This window comes from Drosophila melanogaster, chromosome 3R (genome assembly GCF_000001215.4).
Source record: "Drosophila melanogaster chromosome 3R".
NCBI lineage: Eukaryota > Metazoa > Arthropoda > Insecta > Diptera > Drosophilidae > Drosophila > Drosophila melanogaster.
Window position 1 is genome coordinate 26,478,097 of NT_033777.3, and position 24,124 is coordinate 26,502,220.

The following is a 24,124-nucleotide window of genomic DNA, read 5'->3' on the forward strand; positions in this document are numbered from 1 at the left end:
ACACAGAAAAAATCTGAGAAATAGAAACTGCCAAACAACGGAGCCGTGCTGGGGATGCACTGAAAGAAAATCACTCGGTAATCAAGGTAATCATATATTTTGTTAACTAAGTATATAATCAATCAATCAATAATAGAATCAAATAATATTCGATAAGCTGAGGCCAGATAAAATTATGTGTACACTAGAGGGGCAGATTTTTCTTTCAGTGAGCTTTGAGGTAATGCTTCTAGCTCTGGTTCTGGGCAAGTCCAGGGCTCTGGTTTTCGGTCTGGCTCCGAGTCCGAGCTGGAGTCTCCGCTACGTGCTGCAGGCGTGTCCAGGCAGACTTGGCGTGTTAATTAATTTTTCTGCTGCTGTTCTGCTGTTGACGCGACCATGGCGACGTCTGCGCCCGTAGCTGCAACGGTCCGACTGTGCGTATACGTGATATTAAGCAGTTGAAACAATTACATGGCCAGCGGGCAGCAGTGGAGATTTGCATACAACTTTGTCGAAAGTCGTCCATCAGGCATCACATTATCTATTAGCAGAACGAGCAAGTTCCAGGGAAGTGGAAATGATAATGGCCAATGCCAGGTTGAGTGCTTGACGGGTGAAAAATGGCAAAGTGCGGCAGTGGGACCCCTTAACAAATGTCGGGACATTAGTCAAATGCGTTGAAATTTATGCTAAAAATGCAATCAACTTGCGTTCCGCTCGACGGACATCCTCAAGCACCACCTCCCCCCCCCCCCCCGAAAGTCCACTCCTAGAAAAAAAAAAAAGCCCCACCACAACCATGCAGCTCCAATCAGCCTGCCACCCAAGTGGCCAAGTGCACTCGGTTGTTGCCAAATGCTGAATGTGCTGACTGCTCGTTAGTCAGTCACAAATTGTGGCAAGACGTTCTGCTCTTTTTTGCTAGCTGCGCTCGGAAACCGAATATTTGTTTCGGTTTTGATAAATGGACTACTATAAATTAGATAATTGCTGAACACGCTGCGAGGGATGTATCTTAAAGCTCTGGCTCTAGCTCTTTCGACTCTGGAATTCGCCCCGCTTATGTTGCATGTTTGTACGCAATGTGTTGCAATTTTTATTGCTGTAATTACACGCAATGCCCCGTCGGCAATTTGACGCATGGAAATGCCATCGACGGCCATGTCAGCAATGGAGCTACTGCGTCCCGCTAAGTGCGGCACATTTACAAACACAGAGTGCACTCCGCGTAAGGGTGAGGGGTTGCAGGAAGATCGAACCGAGGGGAAACCGCAGGTGCACTGAGAGAAATCGTAAAAAAAAACATGCCAAAATCAGGACCTAACACTTAATCATATAGGAACAGTGCACATGATTTTTCTAGCTAATCCTGAAATAATTTTAGCCATTCTAACACAACTAAACAAGTGTTTATATTTTTCCAAGTGCAATTGCAGTAGCAGTTGCATGTGCAACCAGGGCGTAATTGTTATAGCGTAATTGTTTCAATGGCGGGGCGTTTAATTGCGCTTTGGCAACTACTCCGCCGCTAACGACGCTCGGTTTTCGAGAGTCAAAGTTCAGCGATTTTTTTGTCATCCAGTGCGCACACCTTGCCGCGGTGCAATTTGCCATTTGTCATCGCCTGTTTGAGGGGTTGGATACTCGGTTACTCGGATACTTGGGTGGTTGAATGGAGGAAGGGACGTGGAAGGACATGTCAGCAGCAGCATTACCCTTAAACCTTTTAGCTCGTGTGTGTTTCGGAGTCGTTAGCGTAGGAATCGTTAAGTTTGCAGATTAATTGCTTCGCTGCTCGAGGAGTCAATGCTCGCACAAAGCCATCTATTTAATGTGCTTGACATTCACTTGCAATTGTAACTATTCCACAGCTTTCTAAACTGCCCGGCTTGGGGGCTATCAATTGTGTTGGATCGCTTCTGGAGACCATCAGCGCTGGCCATAACTCAACGCAGCTGCAAACAAGATCGGCAATCTCGGTGATTGAACTGTCATGACATCCAGCTTTCGTCCAGACAACACGTTATCTATCTGCTGCCCCCCTCTGTTCGTGATTCTCCTATAAGCCATGCAACCCTATATAATTTCAGCTCATTTGTATTAAAATCTGTCGTAGTCAAAGCAATGCATAAGTCTTCCCAGTCAACTCAGCGCCGAGGAATGCTTCCCAGAATCGTGCTTAAATGCTGTTTGACAAGTATATATACGAAGAGTATATACTCCCATCTGCACTTACTAAGTTGTAGCAAGTTGCAAGTCAATAGTGTGGGGGGAAGATTGGAGCAGAGATGGGTTCCTGGGTTCCTGGAGAAACCGGGATGGCGGGGAACTGGGCGCTGCTGCACAAATTTGCATAGTTGAACGCACGTCGCCGCACAATGGGAATTCAGACGATCTAGCTTGGAAAATTTCTAGTGTCAATCAGCCAATATTTTATTACAGCAAAGCTTGACCTTTACCAAAAAATGATTGTATAGAAAGAAGCTCATACAAGCTAGGTTTACAACTGCAAGGAAACATTATGTGTATAAGGAACCACTCATTTCTAGCAATGGTAACTATTTAAGTTTTCAAAGCATTACACTTTAACGAGCTAAACTCGATCGAATCTCCCACAGTGCGACTTCGCCACAGTGCATTCCACGCGGCAACTGTTGCTGCTGCTGCTGCTGATGCAGTTGATGATGAATGCAACTGCAACTGCAATTGCTGCTGCAGCAGCGGCACATAAATTGCTGGCTGCTGCGCCGAGCTTATCAAAACGGCAACATCTTGTGCATAGATAAGCCGGCTTGCCTCTGCCTCTGCCACAGCCACTGCCTCACATCGGCTTTGGCCTCGGCCGCCAACTAACGGGTCTGGGCCCCCATGGAATTTCGCAAATTCAAATTGCCTGGCATCCTTTAATGCCGCTGCCTGCGCTGGCACAGCTGCAACTGCAGCGTTGGCACACTTTTACCGCTCCAAATCCAAAGGCAGCGGCAACATTTTATGCAAAATGCAACGCGCACGAGATAATTTATCGCCTAATGACGTGCTGTTCTAAGGTTGCCCCGCGTTGTTGTAAAATGCAATAATAAAATGTGCCTGCAGCAGGAAGATGGAGAGAGTATGAAAAAGGAAAAAAAAAAATAATTCTAAAAAATAAAATTAAAAACGAAATTTAAATGCCGCACGAGCGAGCAGCATCAGCTGGGAGACAGTAGAACGGGTTGCCAACTATTTGTGCACCATCAGATCGCTACCCCTGCCTCTAATGGCATGTAATGTACAGGGAAAAAATGTTGCATTCACAGAAAAATAATCATCATTTAATGCAACTCAAAAAATAGTTACCGCATTTCAAAGTTCGAAATTGAATAATCATATATCATTATAGTTAGTAACGTTTTTTAAGGTGCCACATTTCAATTATCTTCAATTTCAGTTACTTTCAGAGATTCCTAGCAGAGATTCCTTTCTGTGTCTAGAAAGCATTCTTTGGGGCTGCGGTCTGCTGTCGCTTCGGGGGCGCTCAACGAGAATTTATGAATGTTCAAATGCATACGACAATTTCGCGCATAAATGTAAGCTCCTGCCATGCAGCAGGGGAATTTCCAAGATGAACGGAAAGCGGTTTTGGCGACGGAAGACGGGGACACCCACCGCAAGACTGCGGATAGATGGAGGAGATGGCAAGGCAAAAGCTGGCTTGGATTGGGTGGCTGGGGAGGATGAGAGATCGAATGGCAGTCAAAGATGCGTGTGCACATTCCATGGCATTCCGCTGCGGCATGTGGGAAGTTCTATGGTTGCACAGAAAGTATCTTGTAGCTCGTGTTGCTGCTGCACCAGCAACGGCACAACTGCAACAACTGCAGCAGCAACTTGAATCGCATCTATTGATTGCACACAGTTCATTGGCGCGACGTGGGCAAAGGATTGTGGCAGGGGGGAAGTGGTTCGACGTGGCTGGATGACTGGATGGCTGGATGGCTGGATGCCTGTATGCCCCGGCTTATTTGGGTTAGCAGTTCAAATAGTTTTACGTGCTGTTTTGATCAAATTTCCAAATGCCAACGGAGAATTTATTGAAAAGTCCAGCAGGCAAAAGGGGCGACTTGCAACTGCAACGGCAATGGCAACTGCTATAATTTCTCCATTCGGTGCTGCATTGTTTGCCTTTTGCTCGAGCTGCATATGGCTGCTCAATTGAATGTCTGTGGTTCGGTGTAATTGAGTGGTTGAAAATACTCGAAATGGCAACTAGTTAAGTTAAATGTGCCTTTGCCACATTCGCATAACTAACCGCCCACAACTCGAAGGCATCCTAACACTAAAAATACATATATGGCAGCACAAAAACTTCGAGGACGAGGCATGGGGCATTCGAACCACTTTAGACAATGGCGGGAATTTACTTGGCAAAAGTCAAAGATAAATTGCTTTTTAACCTACAAGCTCCGTTCTTGGTTAGTTGGTCCTGTGCGCTTTGTTTGTTGTTTGCCACATGCCACGTCCCACACGCTTCCCCTTTACCATCGCCAGTAACTCGAATCCCCTTTATCACTGCCACACAAAGCATTCAATTGACATATTTGGTTAACTTTTGGCGCTCTAGAAAATTCGCATTCAGTAGTTGGAATAAATTTTCTTTGGCAATTTGCATTGCACGCACAGGGGACAAGACATGGGGTCAAAGTTGGAACTTGCACTGAGGAAAATAAAAGAAACCTTTATGAGTGCAAGCTGTAGCCCAAGAGTTGTTTCTTATTTTTTAAGCTATATAGATAAGATATAATTTTGAGATAAGCCCCACTTTCATCACAAAACTTTTACATTTGCTAGCTATATCAAATCTTATGGTATATCAGTTTTGCTGAGTGCCGAGCTTGGAAGAATTCCTTGGCTTGGAATGAAAGTGGAATGGAATTTTATCTAAATGTTGTTCGGGGCGTGTTGGCAGACCCACCATTGTGAAAATTGTGTTTGTGCAAAGTCGGATGAATCGCCCCCGATATAAACGAGTCAAGAACAATAGGAAGCGGCTTTGTTCGAATTTACTTCGAGTCGAGGCGGGGCAAATATGTTAGCCCGAAAGTTTTCTGGGGATTATTAAAGGATTATGGGGGATTCGAATGGAAATTTGCGCATTTCAAATGCTGAATGCGAATTAAATGGAAATGGAAATGCCAAACGAGTTTCGATTAAAATCCAGACTATCCAGCCACCCGAGCCCCAGCTGCCTTTCTTCTCCGTAAACAGAACCTAATTGGCCACTTCGCAACTAGCAGAACACACATCAATTCTTGCTCCATTCGTTGCATTGCAGCGGGTAAATAGTAAATACCTTCCTGGATTCGAAGCGGCCAACTGGCCAAAGAGCCAACTTGCCGACTCAATGGCTGTCACAATAGCGGATAACCAAAATACAATATGCTGCTGCCCATAAGCGAACTCATTTCCGCTGAAATTTGGCACCAACTTTTGCAGTGCTGTGCATTGCAGTGCACAGTGCCGCAGTGCAAACATTTCCCCCTCAATAAATCATATTGTAAAATTTCCGTTCAATATTTTCGCCGGCTCCGTAAACAAACAACGAGCAGCGGCAACAACAAATTGAAACTGCAAAGGCGAGAGACGAGTGGGGGTGTGAAAGGAACAGAGTTGGTACACAGAGGAAAAAATCATATATTGTATCAAAGAGATCTCAAATTAGTCTTAGAAGAATAGTTCGTAAGGCAGGCTAATATAATAATTATTTTATTTGATGATTTGGTATTCTTTAAAAAGTTAATGATTGTATAAAGTGCTTCCCTATGGTGAAATCCTATATAGTATTAAGCATTCCTCTCAGTGCATATGGAGTTATCCATGTAAGTTTTGTTTGGCCACATTGTATGCTAAATGGCGAAATGTGGAATGTGCGTTTTACCCAGCGCTGCAGCAGTTGAAAGGAGGATGTGGACGATGATGGGCATGAGTTGCACTCCTTCGCCTTCCGCACCCCCCCAGCTCGCTTGCATTTTTAAATGGGTTAAACGTAAACCATTTACCAATGACTCAATGCAGCTTCCTGGAAAACCGGCGAACCCGTACCCACATGCATTAAAACCAAATAAATAAATAAGCTGCCGATGTGCTGTTGTTGGAAAAAAACTCAGCCAAAAGAAGAGAAGAAAGCTAAAAAATAAAGGCAGTCCAAAGGAGAGCAACAACCACGGACAGGGAATGAAGAATGGCTGGTCAATAGTCAATGACCAAATAGCAGAAAATAACAATGTTGCCAATGGCCAACGAACCGGACAACAGCAACAAAAACATCAATAAAATAATAAAAACAAGCAAACAGAGACCACAAACCAATAGTCGAGCCAAGCCAAAGAAAACCAACCAAAAAATCGAAGGAAATTATAAAAATGTTTCAGTTCAAGCGAGTAAATAATACACACTTGCAGGAAACATTGAACAAAATTGGTACTCGCACTCTGCGGTTTGTGTATTTTATAGCTGGCAATTTGGGACCATGAATATGGTTTAAATGGTAAATGAATGCATCACTGGTTACAACCAATTTTATTTGCTGATTAAAATCGTAAAAATGTATGGAAGCTGGGAGCCATTTTTACTTGCTGACTATTTAAATAGCACTCCAAAACCTGCCACTTAGTATTAATAACAGTTAAAGTGAGAGTAGCGCTTTCATTTAAAATATCAGCATAGTTTTCAAGATATATTTTATATATTTTTTTCCCCCGTTTTTCGTTGTGTAAAAAAGCACTAAGATTTCAGGCAAGAAAGCGGGACAGATAAAGTGGCAAAGGGAGATGGGGAGCCCAGTTTTTTTTTCGGTGGCCAACGGAAGCCGCTGAGGGAACTTTCGTAAGCTACGCAGCAAAGTGCAACCACAAGCCGCAGTCAGCAATTTCTGTCATGGGTGGGCGTGGCATCCGAGGTCGTGGGCGGTCGCAGGCTACAATGTGTATATGCAACGTGAGTGTTAGCCTGTCTGTGTGTGTGCGTTATTGCGGTCTGTGTCCGGCGAGCGGCAACCTTCTACCAACTACCATCGCCATTTACCGGCGCACATCCACAATCACAAACCCATCAACGTCGTCGTTGACTCGTCATCCTCATCGTCATTCTCGTGATTGCAAGTGGCACGTACATCAGAGGTCAAGATAATAGGACCGCAATTCAGAGGTGTCCCTTTGCTTGTCAGACATGCTAGCAAGCAGCTTAAGGTCAGTTAAGTTAAATAACAACAGAAAATGTTTGGCCAAAAAAGGTTAGATGCAACTGGGCGTTCAAGATCATGTTATATTAATAATTATGATTATTTATCCTATAGTAGCGGTTTCACCATTACTTCGGTTTCAACAAGTCCTCGAGTCAGTTTTTCGATTATCATCATCATGACCGCAGTTGCTGTTCATGGGTGTGCTTTTACTATGAGTTCTTTCGTGCCGCTATTACCGCCCATAGTAGAATGCTGTCCCACATCCCATTGAGTACTCCTACTCCTACTCCCCCCTTTTACCGCCTTTCACCTCGCTGAAGCTACCAAAGCTCACCCGCTCCCGATTATTATGCATCATTTAACAGGAAACATTGTTGCAGTCAATGCCTAGAGGGTTTACAGGGTTATAAAGAAGGGGTTTTCGGGGGATTTCAGGGCCTTTTCTACCGCTGATGGTTTGAGGATTGAACGTCACGAACATTGCTGTCGACGAACGTGCCACAAAATGTTTTACCGAATGCGAATTGCAGGAAAAATTATTGTTATTATGAGTTGCTAATTGAATGGAGTTGATGCGGTGGCCACCCGAGGGAATGGTGACGAGCTGGGATCACTTAGTGGGCCTACACTGTAGTTTTGGGCTGTAGCCTAAAATGGGTAAGTACATACAGCGTGTTTTACTGACACAAAAATGATTCCCAAGGGCCTTAAAAAGCAAAACAATATTTAACTTGATACCCGAGTTACGTAATCTGTCTGCCAACTTTTGATACTGTTGTTTACTTCATAAAATGACCAGATTGTTGGGAAAAAAACGCTAACGTGGCTCTTTTTGAAAATGCATATAAATTCCTTGGAAGAAATCTTATGAAATATACAAAGTGTGATAAAGGAAAATACATTTTTTTTTCTATTTTATTTGTTTTGGTATCAAATTTATTTAAAAATTTCTGAAAGAATTAAAGTGTTTACTTTGTTTGCAAAAGTCCGTTTTGCTGATGCCCATGTCACATTTAACGTAAAATCGTTTTGAAATATTCATTGGCAGTCGAAAACAAAAGTAAACTATCAAATATTGACAGCTGTGCATTCGCAAAGCTGGGGAATCAATGCAATAAACACAAACAAACCCTTGTCAGTGTGTTGACAAGCCAAGTCAAATTTCGTTCAGTGCATGCCAGCCAAACTAACTGTACAATGTAAATAAACGTAGAATGCAAAAAATTTGCATTTCTTTAGTGCTGAAGCATGCATGGCCATCATGGTGTGTGTAATCACCGTCTGTGAGTGGCCACTTGCCCCGGGTGCCCCTGGACTTCGTTCCCTATCGAATTCTCCTACAGGTATCCTCTTGCCCATCGGTATCCCCTGGCATGCCCCCACATCCCTATTCCCATTCCAGTCCCTCAGCGCTGTCAATGTCAAAGTCATACATACATGATTCCCAACATGCCGATGCCAAAAGCGAACATCAGCGGCAACAACAAGTGTAGCTGCAACACCAGCAACATTCACGGCAGCAGCATGCAACTGCTTGCAACCAAGGAGCAGGAACACAGAACCCAGAGCACAGAGCCCAGATCCACAGAGAACCGAGAATCCAGTAACCAGTCGCTGAAATTCCATGCGCATAATTTATTTAAAGATTCTCTCAATATTGGACAAGCATCGTCTGCAGGTGAAATCTATTTGCATTTATCGTTGAGCCGGAAAATTGCAAAACTAAACTGCAAACTGCAAACTGTAAACTGCCAACTGGATGGCATTTTCGCACACAGACACACACTTGCGAGCAGTGAAGCAAAGGAAGCTGGGAAAATTCGTGATTTCCCTCGAAAATGCGTTTAATGTGACGCTGTTGCGTGCAGCGGACAGGCTCTCTACTCTGCGCACTGAACACTGAGTACTCGATTTGAAAATAAAATCGAATGAAACCAGAGCTGTTTATCCCTCTCCGGCGGCTGCCCAGGATCGATTCGCCAAATTAGCGGCAACATGACTTTTTGTGTTGTAAATAAATTTTCCATCACAAGGAGCAGAACACGCGCAGCGGAAATTAAAAAGGAGCAGACGGACGGAAAAAGAGGCGAAGAGATAGCGGATAGGAAGTCGGCAAAACCGACGATAAAGTGGATAAGCCCGATGCGATAATGAAACATTCGATTCTTAATTACTCGAGGCTGGCATTTAATTCACTTAAAACATTGTTTTGCCCTCCATGAAGTTAATTAAAATTCTTTAAAAACAGACAAAATAATAAATAATTATAGAACTAGAACGCAGAGTGCCTGTTTAAGATCAAACTCAATTATTATTATATTTTTATGTCTGTATGTCTTTATAATCTTTAATGTACTGAAAAATATCTTGGGAATAACAATTACTTGCCCCTAAATTCACAACTAAACCTTGTACAAATGTTACAGCAAATAGTGTGTTTTTAAGAAGCACCCTCTTATCTTAATTAAAATCGATGGTTTTAATCAAATTCATGGCTATCCGTTTTCGCAGAGTGCCTATTAGTCTCCCCTTTCGGTACCTGGAGTTTGCCACAAAGTGTTGCAGTCAACACGTTTAATGGTTTTGCATTAACTTAAAGAGGCATTAGTGCGTAAGTATGCTGTAATCTACAGTGCGAAGGGGAGAATTGGCTGCCAGCTGGCTTGTGCACAACTGCGGTCTTCCCGTGGACGACTTCTGGCCTCCTGGACTTCTGGCCTTTGACGGTCGGAGTGGCCAGGCCAACAAGTCAACCGGACCGGACCAAGCGGTCGGAGACTGGACGCGCTCGTTGTACTTGTTAATTGCAGCGGAAGCACTCAATTAAAAGCGCGTGAAACGTACGCGCCACCTGCGTGTGTGTGTGTGTGCGTGTGTGTAAAAAGAGACGGGCAATATGCATAAAAAAAAGAGAGGGGAGATATTTGCTCTGAAGAGACAACCACTGACTGACTGACTGACAGGCAATGCTGCAAATTAAGGCTACAGGAAACAAACAAATGCGGCGTAATCAAAAAGCGGTAAATGGCTGACACTGTAAATAGTTTATAGGCAAATGCATAAACTTGCAAATTGCCAGCAAACAAATCCAGACAGACCAGGACCAGTACCAGTCCCAATGCCAGTATAGACCCAGACCCAGACCCAGTCCCATACCCATACCCGGACCCATACCCAGACCCAGACCCATACTCCAGCCCATAGCCAGACGGCAAAAACTAAAACCCATCTGTCGAATGGGAAAAAAGCAACAACGTTGCGGGAATGCAATAATGCAACTGTTTGTCAATGTTTGCCGAGACTAATTAGATGGCAGCTGAGCGTTGACTGATGAAAGATGCATGAGGGAGCCTTAATTGGATGTGTGATGGATAGCTACATATGCCGATAGATATTGGATCGGATAAGGCATTTCGAACATGAAGCATTTGGCAACTAGTTAGTCAAATTTCTGTTGTCACTTTGGCGCAGTGGCTTGAATTCTAGATAATCGATTAATCTCTATCTGCTTTGTATCTCGTTGTTCGTAATGAAGCCTATCTCACGGATCTCGTGGTAAGTGACAGCTACAGCTCCATCCATCATCTGGTAAACTCATCTATCAATAAACATGACCTGCCTGCCCGCTGACTGTCAAATTAATCCATCAGTTTGAGCTGCAACATTACCTTTTTTTTGCATTTCCGTAAGACAGTGTGGGGTAGGATAATAGATAAACAGGACAATATTTTTAAATGTAATATTTGAGCAAATTCAAGCTGAATTTGAATGGTCAGCAGTTACTTGGTTTAAATTCATATCTTTTTTATTCGTTTTTCATTGTCCTTCTAGATGATTTTGCTATTATTCTGACTGCATCTGTTCGCTCGGCACTCTGGCCACAATGTCGCTGGCAGAAAGCAGCCGCAAAGTGCCGGGCTGGACATTGTCGTGGGGCAATGTTGCAAGTTGCAACTGTTTGTTGTTGCGGCTGTCGTGACATCATAAGGCAAAATGTCAGCACTTTTATTATCAGAGGCACACACGCATAACTCGTCTCCTCGAGAACAGAGAACGCAAAACCGAGGAAGCAAGAGTTGCAGCAGCCGCGCCTCAGCCTTCAGCTGTTGTTGCAGTTGCGTTCTTGTTGGGGGCATTCGCACAGTGTGTCGCATAAATAATGCAGTTCATTATGTCATTTAGCGGCACGTTGCGTGAGCTGTGAAACGGGCAACCAAGACAGCACAGCAACACCAAGGCACTGAGAAAAAATATATATTTGTAACTAATAATTCTATGCAATTAGGCAGATATCTTTGTAAGTTTGGTGACATGTCAAAAATGTCCTAAAATGTCTTTAGGATATCAATAATGTCTGCAATATTAATACCAAAGGTGAAAGCAACATAGATTTTCTTCTTGTGCATCTGTGGATCACATGCCTTTTGCTCTCATTGTTGCTGCGCACGCCAAGTGCGGAAATGAAGTTGTCAATGAGCCACTTCCACAATTTATGACCGCTGCGATGCTGCGGCAACCACCGCCTGCCAAGATCTTAATTATGACTTGAGTAATGTGGAATAAACGATAAAGCGTGCTCACGCAAATACACTGCAAGAAGTACTTGCTGCAAGTCCGACCAGCCCAGCTAGCTTGCAACATAGTTTCCCAGTTGGCCGAGTTGGCCCAATCTACTTCATAAATCAAGCAACCTCCTGGACGGGCTGGTTATGGAATTGGAATTGAAATTGGAATCGGTATGGTAATGGTTGCGAATTGGGGTATACGGGGTATATGCTTTATAGAAATGAGAATAAACGTCGGCGACACGCTCGTAAAAACGTCAAATAAAATGTGGCAGCCATTTTTGTGCATTTGCCAAATTTGCAAAATTTAATTGTGGCGAAAAAAATGTGAAAATTTATGATGATTTTATGGCACTTTTTGGCCATCTTTGGCAACTGACCAGCATGAAAGCGGGCCTAAAGCGCTTTTTCTGGAGCAACTGGCTGGGAACTACATTTATTTATACTTATGTGCCCGGCTGTTTGTTTATTTACTTGTTTTTGCTTGTGGACTGGTCGAATGTTCGCCTCAAATCCAATGATTGAGCCGCGGTCTTGGGAAATAGAGTGCGCCGTCTGGCGTTTGAACAAAGCCTGGCATTAAGGAAAATCTTCATCAGACTTATTTTATTGAGTGTGGAAATTTCATTGTAACAAATCAATTAATAGCTAGCCGTGGCAGGAGGAAACTGTCGAGGGATACTGAAGTCAGAAGGGACCAAAGGCTGATTGTTGCTATTTGGCGCCGTGTTTTGTCTGTCGGCAATCAGCAGTAATCAACCGTAAGAGGACAGGGTTGGGTGGCTGATCCGGAATCCGGCCGGAGAACCGAAGAACTGGAGAACTGGACCCCAATACGGTGTCAGATGACGTTGCCAGCCGTGCCAGACATTACGTCGCACGTCTGAGTGCGCAGGCAACGGCAATAACAACGGGCAAATTGCAAAAACCAGTCAACGAAGATGGGAATACTCTTGCCGATCAGAAAAGCAAATAATATATTGTTATTAAGTAGTAATATATGATCGGAAATCGAGAACGGAAAATAAAAAATTTGCTATTACTTTAAAAGATATACGGATTTTCATAGCAGCTACTATAAATGTTTAATTAAATAAGTATAGAGTATAGTCTGATAAACTTTAATTTAAAAAAGTAATTCATACAGTGTCTCCCATTTGGAATTTCATATGCCCTTGCAAGGGTATAAACACCATGATGACGCCAACACGATGGCAATACGGAGAAGTCGACCGGTTGCAGGGCGGAGGGGACTTAATCGATTATGCGATTTAATTGAACTAAAAACGCTTAATAAGCAATAAAAGCTCACACAAGCACAAACCCAAGCGCCGGGTGAAACAAATTAAAAGTAACACTTAAAATTACACCACGTAGACGTTGGCTAATGAAAGAAGCCAGAATGGCATCGAACAAACCCTCCTCTATTTCCCATTTCTATTGCCCTTAAAGAAAAGTATAATAAAATTTCATTTCCTTTCAAATGAAATTTTGTGAGGCGTTGAAAAGCGCTTTTAGCTGGTTGCCGAAAATTTTCAAACAAAACTACACACTGGCGAGCGGGAGGACGGAGGTCAAAGTTTAAATGCTGTTAAACACATTCATTTATCAAATTTGGTTTTATTAATTCGCCTCTTAAGTGGGTGGGTGTCCCTGTTTGAGTGCTGCGATTATTTGGCCAGGGCCCTGTATCTGTGGGCAAATGCTGATGCCGGTGCGGATTCGGCGAAGAATGAGCCCCAATGGCAAGCATCAGCATTCGGCGTCAGTGGTCTTAAGAGATTATAAACGATTCCTGGAAAAATGGCAGAGTGATTATTCCATGTTGCCATGGTAGCTAAGCTAGGGACCAAAGCTCTGCTGAGCCAACTGAAATGCTGGAATGCGAAACGAACGGCAAATGATTCATTAGCAGAAAATATATTTGTCTTCCCAATTTCAATGGGATTAGGCTGATAGGAAGATCTAATATTCCGCAGCTCCACACACTGTTTGGTCATTGCTGTTGAAATATTTGATTTAAAATATTTCAATTATTATACTAAATATTTGCTTGGCTAATCATAACCGCCGGCTAGCAGGCACACACACATACAATTTCGTAAGAATTCTAACTTAATTATGGCCAAAATTGTTTGTTCATCATTTGTCTAGCTGAAGGCAGTAAACAAATCGCTTTTGCGTAAGTACGTATGAGACTCCTTCAAGTTCAACGAACGCAGTGCGTGTGCGAGGACTTGCAGGCATCTGAATGGGGTATGCAATGCACTTGAAGAAATCCAGTAAATATAAATGTATTAAAGTAAAATTTGTTAAAAACAACTCAAGCTAACATAAACTTAATGAATCAATTAATATTAATAAGTGGCGCATTTTAAAGCAAAACCTTGAGTTAAATCTAAGTTGTTAGATGGTGTTTGTGTTTGCCTAAGTGGCATAGGCAGCACTCGCCACGCATACATATACAACACGCATATGGGAGCAAGCACAACGCGACGTATGCGTAATGTGCAATTTGTTCTACAGCTGTTGGCAAATTGCAGCTAGCACACACTAAAAACCAATTTTATGACAGCCAACATATTGCCTGGTTTTACTCGGAAATTCGATAGTCAACCAAACAAACAAGTGCAGCGGGGGGAGAAAAGAAGAATTGGCGGAAAATCAAACAAACTTTTCGCATTTAATAGCATTCATTAACCGCTTGCCCAAATAGACCTGATAATTGGAGTTGCAGCGCCAGCACACAAAAGAAAAAGAGGCAAAAAGCCTCGTGCATAAACAAATTAAAATTAAATATTACCGGACAGCAGGCCGCCAACAAAATTGCATCCAGGTGCCTGATGCACCGTGCATGTTTCACATTACTGCTGCCCAGCGCCCAACAACGAATAATGCAATAATACAAATAATTCAATAATAATAATAATAATGAAAGGGTTCCGCATCCACCTGGCCATGATGTGGAGGATGTCGAGAATCTGGCCCCTCGGTTCCAGCAGCTTAATGTACACACATAATTGAACACGCGCCAACATCAGAAGCGGACCAACTCAATTCCTCCGTCCATATCCTAGCCAAACGCTCCCCCACAGATACAGATTATTAAATTGCCATGTAAAAAAGCAAAAATCAATAAAATTGACTCTATATCTAGTGATGAGTACTGAAATGAATCCCCGCAGCTGTGAGTGGATAAGGAGCAATTAAAAATTCTTTAATTCGATTTGCTTTCAAGTTACATGAAGAGAAATGTTTGCAATCGAAGTTAAATAAAATGCAAGTGGCTTATATATATGGTTTAAATGTAATCAGTTACATGGGAGTCTAATATTTAATTTCACAATTTTTACATTTTTTTCGTTTTTCAATTTTGTAAATTTGTGCAATTTATTTCAAAAGAATGCGATATGAAATCCATCCAACTTCTGTTGCCAATCCCCTGGGCAGGAAATATTTGGAAAATTCCTAATCGCATCCCTATCTGAGATAAGACCAAGCCAGGTCCCCGATCCGACAACCAAGACTCCCAGTCGCCTGTGGATATGCTTGCAGCGGAAATGGCGTGCAAAGTGAATCGGATGCGGAACGTTTAGGGAAATGTTTAGGTTCAAATGCAAGCACATTCCATTCGTATTGCATTCCCACACCCTTTCCCAGGTCCTATCCCTGCCCGTACGTATATATGGTATCTATCCACCTATCTCTGGCATGTGGGAGAAGCCTTCACACATTCCGGAGTCCAGTCCGGAGCCCCATTTTCCGGGCCCGGGTTTGCGTATGGGTTTGGGCTCCTCCGTGTGTGCGTGGCAGTTGAATAACCTCTGATGTCGGCCGTGCCATCGTCTGTATCTCTCTGTCCCTCCCTCTAGGATCCACACACACACACACACCGACACACTCACACGCACAAACACACCTACAAAGCTCACGCACTCACACTATCAGATTATTATGACGCTCAGTCAGCCATTACGGTTTGCTCGGGCTACTTCATTACGCTGCGTGTTTGCACTCACATCTACTCATACGTAGTACGTACACTCACGGCTGCGGGGGCGTTTCCAGTAAGTCAGTTAATATAGCAGCTAGTTGGCTGCCAGTTTGGCCAACGGAGAGAACCAGAAAAAAAACAACGACGCCGGAGTGGCAACAACATCAACATATCCACAGCCCGACAAATAGAACCCGACCAACATAAGCGCCATTCAAGCTTTTTAGTTCACTTCAGTGAAGCAGCAACAGCAATGCGGACGACAAGAACATCAACAGCAGAAATTGGGTAGCTCTTGGGTGGGATGGATGCGATGGAGATGGAGATGGGGCAATATGAGGGACTAAGGGGTGCTTTATGGGGTGGGTGGGCTTAACCGGAGGACGAAGGAAAAGGAGTAAAATTAACACGTGGTTAGAGGTTTACGCTCTCTGCCCGATTTGACGCTGAGCTGGCTCAGCTTTTGTATATATCTCATTATAGCCTTAAATGTGGGACTCTGTCCAAGTACACAAAAAGAAATTCAGATTAATCCTTTTAAAAGCAAAGGAACATATAATCAGGAATCATCATAAATACAAACCAAGATAGAATCTTAATAAAAATTAGTTCTTTCCTTAATTGACTTAATTGTTGATAGCCAAAGTCTTCAAAAATATACGTTTTTCTTAGTGTATATGTGTGTGGCTTTGAGTGGAGATACATGTATGTCCCTGTGTGCGGTATTTACGCATTTTCCCTGTCGCCCTTGTTTGCCCACCCCATTTTCCTGACTTGTGTCACACCGTCGAGGCTAATGAAAAGCGGAAATGAAACTTTTGTATTAAACAAGCTCTCCTGCTCCTACTTTCTTTTTTTTTTTGAGGGTGTGTGTGTCTGTCGGTGTGTAGGCGTGCTTGTTGTTTGTTTGCATGTCTGCCCCTCGTGCACCACCAAGCCTTTCAACTGCCTCCACGCACTGCTTATATTATAAAACATCACAGATTGCGTATACGCAGCGTGCGCCACCAAATTGCCTCAGTTCAGACGCCCCGCCAGCTTGGCCTGTTTTTCCGCTATTCTTTCATTTTTGCTTTCCGCTTTCAAGCGGCCTGTCTCATAATGCGCTCGGATTAAATGAAGTCCTATTAAAATAAAGTAATTTCTTTCGCGGCTTGCAAATACAAGGCCCACCTACGCAGTCCTTTCTTCTCGCAAAATGAGAATTTTACTCGTTAAAGTACAACAAAACTAAAACGGAAAACAAAGGCGATTGCATTGCCTGTTAAATGTGTAAAATACGCTTAGTCTTTTGGTTACAAAAAAAAAAAAAAAGAACAAAAAATAAACTAGGGTTTTCCGGCCAAGAGTAAACTGCGTGTTAATGGGCAGGGAGATAGAATGGCCAACTAAGAGAATGGCTCGCTGGGACTCGGTGCTTCTAACAAAAGGAAAAACACGAAATATGAAAGAGAGAAAGGAAAGCGAAATGGAAAATTTTATGCAAATAACATTTCATTTAGTTGGCGGGGTATTTGCTTAAAAATGTGCAGAGCGAGCAAATATTATACGAAAAACTAAATAAAAATTAATTGAATTAAGCGATGGCAGCAAAAACAGGAAACTTTTGTTCCACGCAGACAGAGGAAAAAAAGCTGGAATCCTGCGGAGAGTTTTCATATTTTGTTTGCTTCCCCTTTTGTTTAATAAAATCCCAGCATAAACTGAACGGATTGTAAAGTTTTATAAGATTTAAGAGTTGTAAATGTAAATTTGAATCGGATCATGGCAGTGCGATATGCACTTCAAGTCTGTTGTTCTGCGCAGAAAAACTCTTTGAACAATGGGTTAATGTGGAGTGCTGCTTTTTCAGCAAGCAGAGATTTAAATGCAAATAAGTTCAAGTTCTCTTTAGGAAAACTTTACTTGTTGCCTTTGTAATTTTCGTCTAGGCAAACTTTTGCAAACCATGTAAAAATTCTTTGGCACAACACAATTTTAATAATTATTTGGTGCCTCCATCCTTAATTCAATTTTTGACTAATTGAAGAAACTTTAACTCGATTCGAAGACAACAAAAACCTAAAATAGAAGCAGCAGCAAAAGTTAGCTGAATTTAAAACTTTTTCCACCGCAAACTTCATAAAATAAAACAAATTATGGCAACGTCATTGCTATCTCAACAGCTTGTTACAAACACCCGCCTCGGGAATCCCCGCCGACTAGATTTGCTCCTGGGTCGCCAACGACGCCATCTTGACACAGCCAACAACAATAAGGCCCAGGCCCTGAGACACGATATGGGTACACCACATATGCAAAAGTCGTCTGCATATATGGTTAGACGCACTGCCAGACAAATGCGCGTCAAGTTGACTGCATGTCTCGAGGCAAGTCATTCACATTCGTCATCGCTGCGCCAGACTCCATCAGCGCCAGTCCGCCCCGCCAGTTGCCAGTGCTCAGTGCTCGTTGCCAAGGTGCTAACCAACGGCAGCAGCTACACCCACACAGGACATCCAAGCCACACACACACACATAGACACAGACACACACATCTGATGTGTGTGCTCTCTCAACTGGAGTCGTTCACCGGCACAGTTTGCGGACTCAGCCAACGCGTTCTGTAGCAGCTGGGACACTGAGAAAAATTCTTCAAAAATATACAATAATCGTAGAACTTGTATGAAGAAAATGTGCATATTTTTCTGTACAATTTACTTAGCTTAGGACCAAGAAAAAAGTGAATTCTATTATTTTCTTTAAACGCTCTAATGATTGTGAGTAGCTTTTCTCGCAGTACATATTCATCATCAGTCGCAGTTGCAGTTTCAGTTATTAATCTAACGCAATGCACACACGGCTGTAAAGTCCGCCCACGCCCCATTGCCAGCGGAAAGCAGCGACTATGGTTATGCGCGTGACTGTATGTTAGACGCTCCATTAGTAACGCGCGTATTTTGGTAGCTGCGACTCATGTTCGGCAAATGAGTGTTTGGCCAAATGGGTCTATGGCCAATAAATCGAGGTGCCCCAAGAAAAACTAACTATGGGCGTGCTTAAATTGCCGTTTAAGCATTTTTTTATGAGCATCATTTATCAAAGTTTGGTTTAATAATTCTGCAGAGTATAGGAGACAAGGCTATGTGGGTCGCTTTGGTGACACCAAAAATAAGAAAAAAGAACATAAAGTATTGCAATTTAATTTGCATAAATTGAGCAGGCAAATAGCCACCCACAATTCACAACCCACACACACGCGCACACACAAAAATGCCAGAAAAATACCAGTAGAGCTTAAATAATTTCCAAGCTTACTTCTAACACTGCAGGCAGCAGCAACAACAACAGCAGCAGCAAAAAGGCAAGGACAAGGACGACGACGACAACAAAAAGGGTTTTCGGGCAATTTTGTGCCTTTGCTCATTTTGCCGGCATTAAATTTTTGCATAGCGTAGAAAGCACATAATTTGAAGCATTATGCTAAAATATGCGTTCACTCCCATCCGAAAAGAAACATTTTGATGAGACGGGGTTGGGGCGGAAGGGAGAGGTCTGGAGGTCTTAGGATGGGTAGCCAGGGAACATTTTGCAAGAATTTCCTGCCCTCATACCAAAAGTTTTTTCTCTGAACAATTTCATTATTAAAAATCTTGTTGGTTATGTCGAGTGCAGAGCACTGATAAGCAGAAAAAAAAGGATGCTCACAGGCTCCATCCAACTGAAACTCCCGGACAGAGAGTAAATTAGAAATTGTGCCCTGGAAACGACTGGCAGCCAGAGAAGAAAACCCATTTAAATCAAACACATCACAGATGGAATATTATCATATTTACGATTATTACATGGCCTCAGCTTAGAGCTTCCTTTAAGCCAAAACAATTCCAACTCATCTGCATAATTTCTAAGCTGCTTAAAAACTCCGATTTGTGGCAGTACGGCTAAGACAGATGTTGAGCCAAAGGTGCCTTCAAATACGGATTATAAAGTTCGCAGTAAGTACTTCAGCTTGAGAAACTCCATATCGGCTTAATTTATCGAAACAACAGAACTCCGAGTATGTGAAATTCCCTTTAGACCATGTCCATTGACCATTGTAAATCAGTGTAAGTACCCGGGCATATAAGTGCGTTTGCATGCATATTAGTTCCTGGCCATATCTTTCCATCCTTGGTCATCATCAGCACAGCATCTCGACAGCATCTTAATTAGGAGTCCGTTTCGGGTAAGTCCGCAATCTGCATAACAAGCATTTGCTTGGCTGGGCTTGGTCTATCTTAATTGTAGTTCTGATGCTTTGGTCCTGGCAAATACGTATGCTCTAATTGGCCTTCGGCTCCGGGCCATGATCTCTTGCCAGGTGGCATACGGTATGATTGTCAGTTGTGCCACACAGAGAAATAATAGAAGCCAAAGCAAGAATTGAGTGAAGTTTCATAGTAAGGATACCCCATATTGTTTAAAACCCTAAACTAAAGTGTTGACCCATAGACACAAATTTAGTTAATAATTATTATAAGGAATGGAAAAGAAATAAAGGGAAGTTAAGTCTAACATTTCCTTTTTTCAGTGCTGCAATTACGATAGTTTTGCTTTTTTGATGCCTGGCCCCCTATGCACCTGATTCTCAAGTAAATTTACCGTTTGACGATGATTTCTGGCAACTGTGGGGCAGGTGTTTTAACCCCTCTATAACCCCTTGATGAAAACTTTGCCAACGGCAAATAGTACTCATGTGTGCAAAGCCGTTTCAGCTGTTTGTTGTGTGCACTAAAAATTGAATTGAACTGCAAATGCTGCTTGGAATTGGGCTGCAATGCAGTCCGATTCGGGGTTCAAGGGTTACTTTTTCAACGGGATCCCCTTCGAATTTGTTATGCGGTAGACTCTCCTCGATTTTGGCACATACTCACACATTGACATGCGGCAACAAAAGTTCAATAGCCTCACACATACGAGCACACATAAACACTCCCCAAGTTGTGAGGACATCAAAATGCAAGCGTTAACCGAAACCTATCCTAATATGTTTGAGCTTGATGCGTTTTCATGATGTTACCTGACTCCCGGGTCTCTGGCCTACCCTCACATCCTTATGTCCTCCACATCCTGACAGGCATAATAATGACGTGAACAGACACACACCAGCAAACACCCCGCTCGCTGGCACGCACACAGATACGAATGTCAGCTAAAGTTTATTGCATTGCGACATTTGAGCTTCAACACTCAATGTCTGAGGTCTGCCGCCTCTGCTTCGGTCGCTGCCACGGCCGGCATCGCTGCCTCGGCTTCTGCCGCTGCTGCGGTGACCCGCCCGCCTCCCCAGGATTCCAGGTCCTGCGGATTCAGAGGGTTGCAAAATTCCCACTGCATTCGCTTGAGATCCGGCGGCGGGCGCTGCGTCAGCGGGCAAATAACAATGGTCCTTATGTATTATATAACAAGCGGAGTGTACATAAACCATGCACCGAAAGAAAAAAACTCACTAGTAAGAAGGTAGAAAGGGAAAAAGATGCAACTTACTTAAAAAATGTGTTCGTTATAAAAATTGTATGTTTAAAAGAAATTGTATTTCTGTATCTTAACGTTTTACTCATATCACACTACCTGATATCACCCTTTTCCCTCAGTGTACGTATGTACGCACGGGTGTGTGTATTGAGTGTATTGGTGCGTACCTCTGGAATCCTTATGAATCCTTTGCATATACACACATTTTTTGTGCCTCCTGCGTTGTTAAACTTAATAAACAAAACCATCCCAGACAGAGCGAATGTGGCAATCTAAAGCCGAACCATCTGTCATAGATACTGTCGGTTAATATTGATTTTTTCCTTTTTTCCATGTTTTTTTTTTTTTGTTCCTCCCGTTGAGGAGGACGACCACCAGCAGCGATAATGTTGCCGATTGTTGGCAACAATGGAGACGTCATTCCGTCCCTCGTCCTTTCTGCATTTGTTTTCCTACCTGACTATTTGCATTCAACTTGTAAATAATACAAAATGCAAATACAAATGCATTGACTGCCAGACGACAAGTCAAGCCAGGCCAAGCGATACGAAATGAAAGCAAACCAAACCAAGCCAAGCCAAACCAAAGTCGAGGCAAACCGAACCACTTTTGACGCATTAACGTCACTTTAGTTACACTCACACTCACACATAGAGAGCGCCGAAGGACCAAGGCGGCGTATACGTAATGTGAGGCAGCACTTCCATCCGCAGCTCCATTTCAACGCAAACAATAGCTAATAGTGCTACAAACTTACACCCACAATGCCCACACTCGCACACACATTGCCATTGTCAATATTTGCCACGAATGCTACTCCACTTTTGCTTCGGTGGCTGCCACAGCGGTAGCGGCAGCGGCAACTTTAGCCAGCTAACTACAGAGCAGCCAACTGGCAGCCAGTCAGCGCGCAACATGTCGAACAGCATATTGAACAAATGCATTTCAATAAGCCAACATCAGCGGCGGCAACAATAACAACTACAACAACAACAACATCGACCATAGACGTTGCCGTCATCGACAAAAACCGCCAACCACAAACAACAACTGCAGCAATAGCAATAGCAACGGCCCAGCTTCAAAATCTGGGAGGGGCAGGTACTTACACTGATAAAATAGATTATCAAAGGTTCGAAATAGTTTGAACTTTTCATGGTGACATGGTTTCTAGATCAGTTCTCTGAAACTGGTTTATCAAATATGCTTTCTTTCTGAATAAGATTTAAAAGCGGTTAAATAAAGCTTAAGCAATCGCGTATCTTAAAATGCATAACGCTATACTAGTTTTTCTCTATGTAGGTAAGCATTTGAGGGTTCCTGAGACGACATCGGAGACAGAGGCCAAAGCCAGGGCTTCCACTTCCACTTGCGTGCGCTCTGCACGCTTCAGCTTCAATTGTTTGCATTAAAATTGCACTTCAGCTTCGACAACTGCAACAACATTGCCGGCAAACATCAGCATCACGCAGCAGCGGCGGCAGCAGCAGCAACAAACGGAAAGAAAAACCACAACAGAAACAAAGCTGTCGCTGGTGGCAGCTGATGGAACCACAAAAACCCGACCGTAGCTAAAATAGCATGGCAAAAATCGTTTTTGATAAAATGAAAAGAAGCGAGCGAAATGAGCAGAACGGGCAATGGCAGCAGCAAAGATTGTGGTTTGCTGTTCCAGCTTTTAAGTAAATATGCAAATAAAAATAGCAGCAAGATGAGAAGTTGGCAGAAGCATCCAATCCAAAGCACAGCAAAGCAACAGTCAGAGTGACACGATGGGTAAGCGATACCGGGAGCAGGAGCAAACTATGTGAGCAAGCTATCAAAATGTTGCCTGCGGAGGAAAACGGGAAATTTCACTTAGCCGGATCAGAATTTGGAGCGAGGGGTGAGGTGGTACGAATCTGTGACAGTCTGGCGCTATCAATGACAAATGTCAATCATATTTTGAAAAGCAATTCAGACAAGCTTTGCATTTTATTTAGCTGTCAGACAAGAAGACGGGAAATGCGAGTGAAAAATCCTTAAGCTGCCTTACAAAATCCCATCTTTACCATTGTCAAACCGAATTTAAGCATCAAATTTCGGGCACACACACACATGCATTGTGCATGTTGCGAGCGAAAACATTTCGATTATAAGAGCTGCTTGTTGCCATTGCATCGCTCAAGTGTCATTTATTTTGCTCAACTTTCCACTCTTGCCAACTATTGACATTTGATGTCCTTTCTCCACCAACTTCAACTTCGACTTCGACTTCGACTTCAGCTTCAGCTGCAAGTGCATCTAAAGGCGGAAGGAAGCATCTTGCACAAAAGCCAAGGAAGTCAATGTATATACAATTTTTAAGCGCTTCATAGAGCCCGGTACAGGCGAAAAACTTTTGGCCATGGTAACTTCCCTTTTCCGGCGTCAAACTCCCGATGATGCCCGACGTCTGGACCACATTTTCCGCTCTTGCACCCGCTCCTGCCAGCGACCTGTCGTTCGTCCTGTCAGTGTCACAAAAACCCAAAACGGAGTGAAACTTTACTAACTGCTTGGAAATTATGAAAAGTTTCGCTTCCAATTTCTTTGAGGATGCAATGGAACTGTGTTAATGTTTTTGCATTCATGTCCGCTGCAATGTAATCCAATCAAACTTCATTATTATAATGCTGACAACTGAAGCGCACGCAAAATCTCTCAGACGCTGGGTGAATGGAAAATGGGGGGCTATGGGAGGGAAAATAGAGAGATAGACAGACAATGAAAGCAAATACGTTGGACTAACTTTAAGGAAATATTACATTACAATTTGCACAGAGAGAAAATCAGACAATAGCGATCCAACATAAAATCTATCATTTTTCATTTGAATATTTTTAAAAAACC

The 24,124-nt window shown here is 43.0% G+C and overlaps 1 protein-coding gene across 4 annotated transcripts in view; it reads right to left on the minus strand.

Moving 5' to 3' along the window:
* The window catches only part of plum, a 65,140-nt gene that overhangs the window by 8,019 nt on the left and 32,997 nt on the right, over positions 1-24,124 (minus strand). The gene's annotated exons all lie outside the window — the stretch shown is intronic.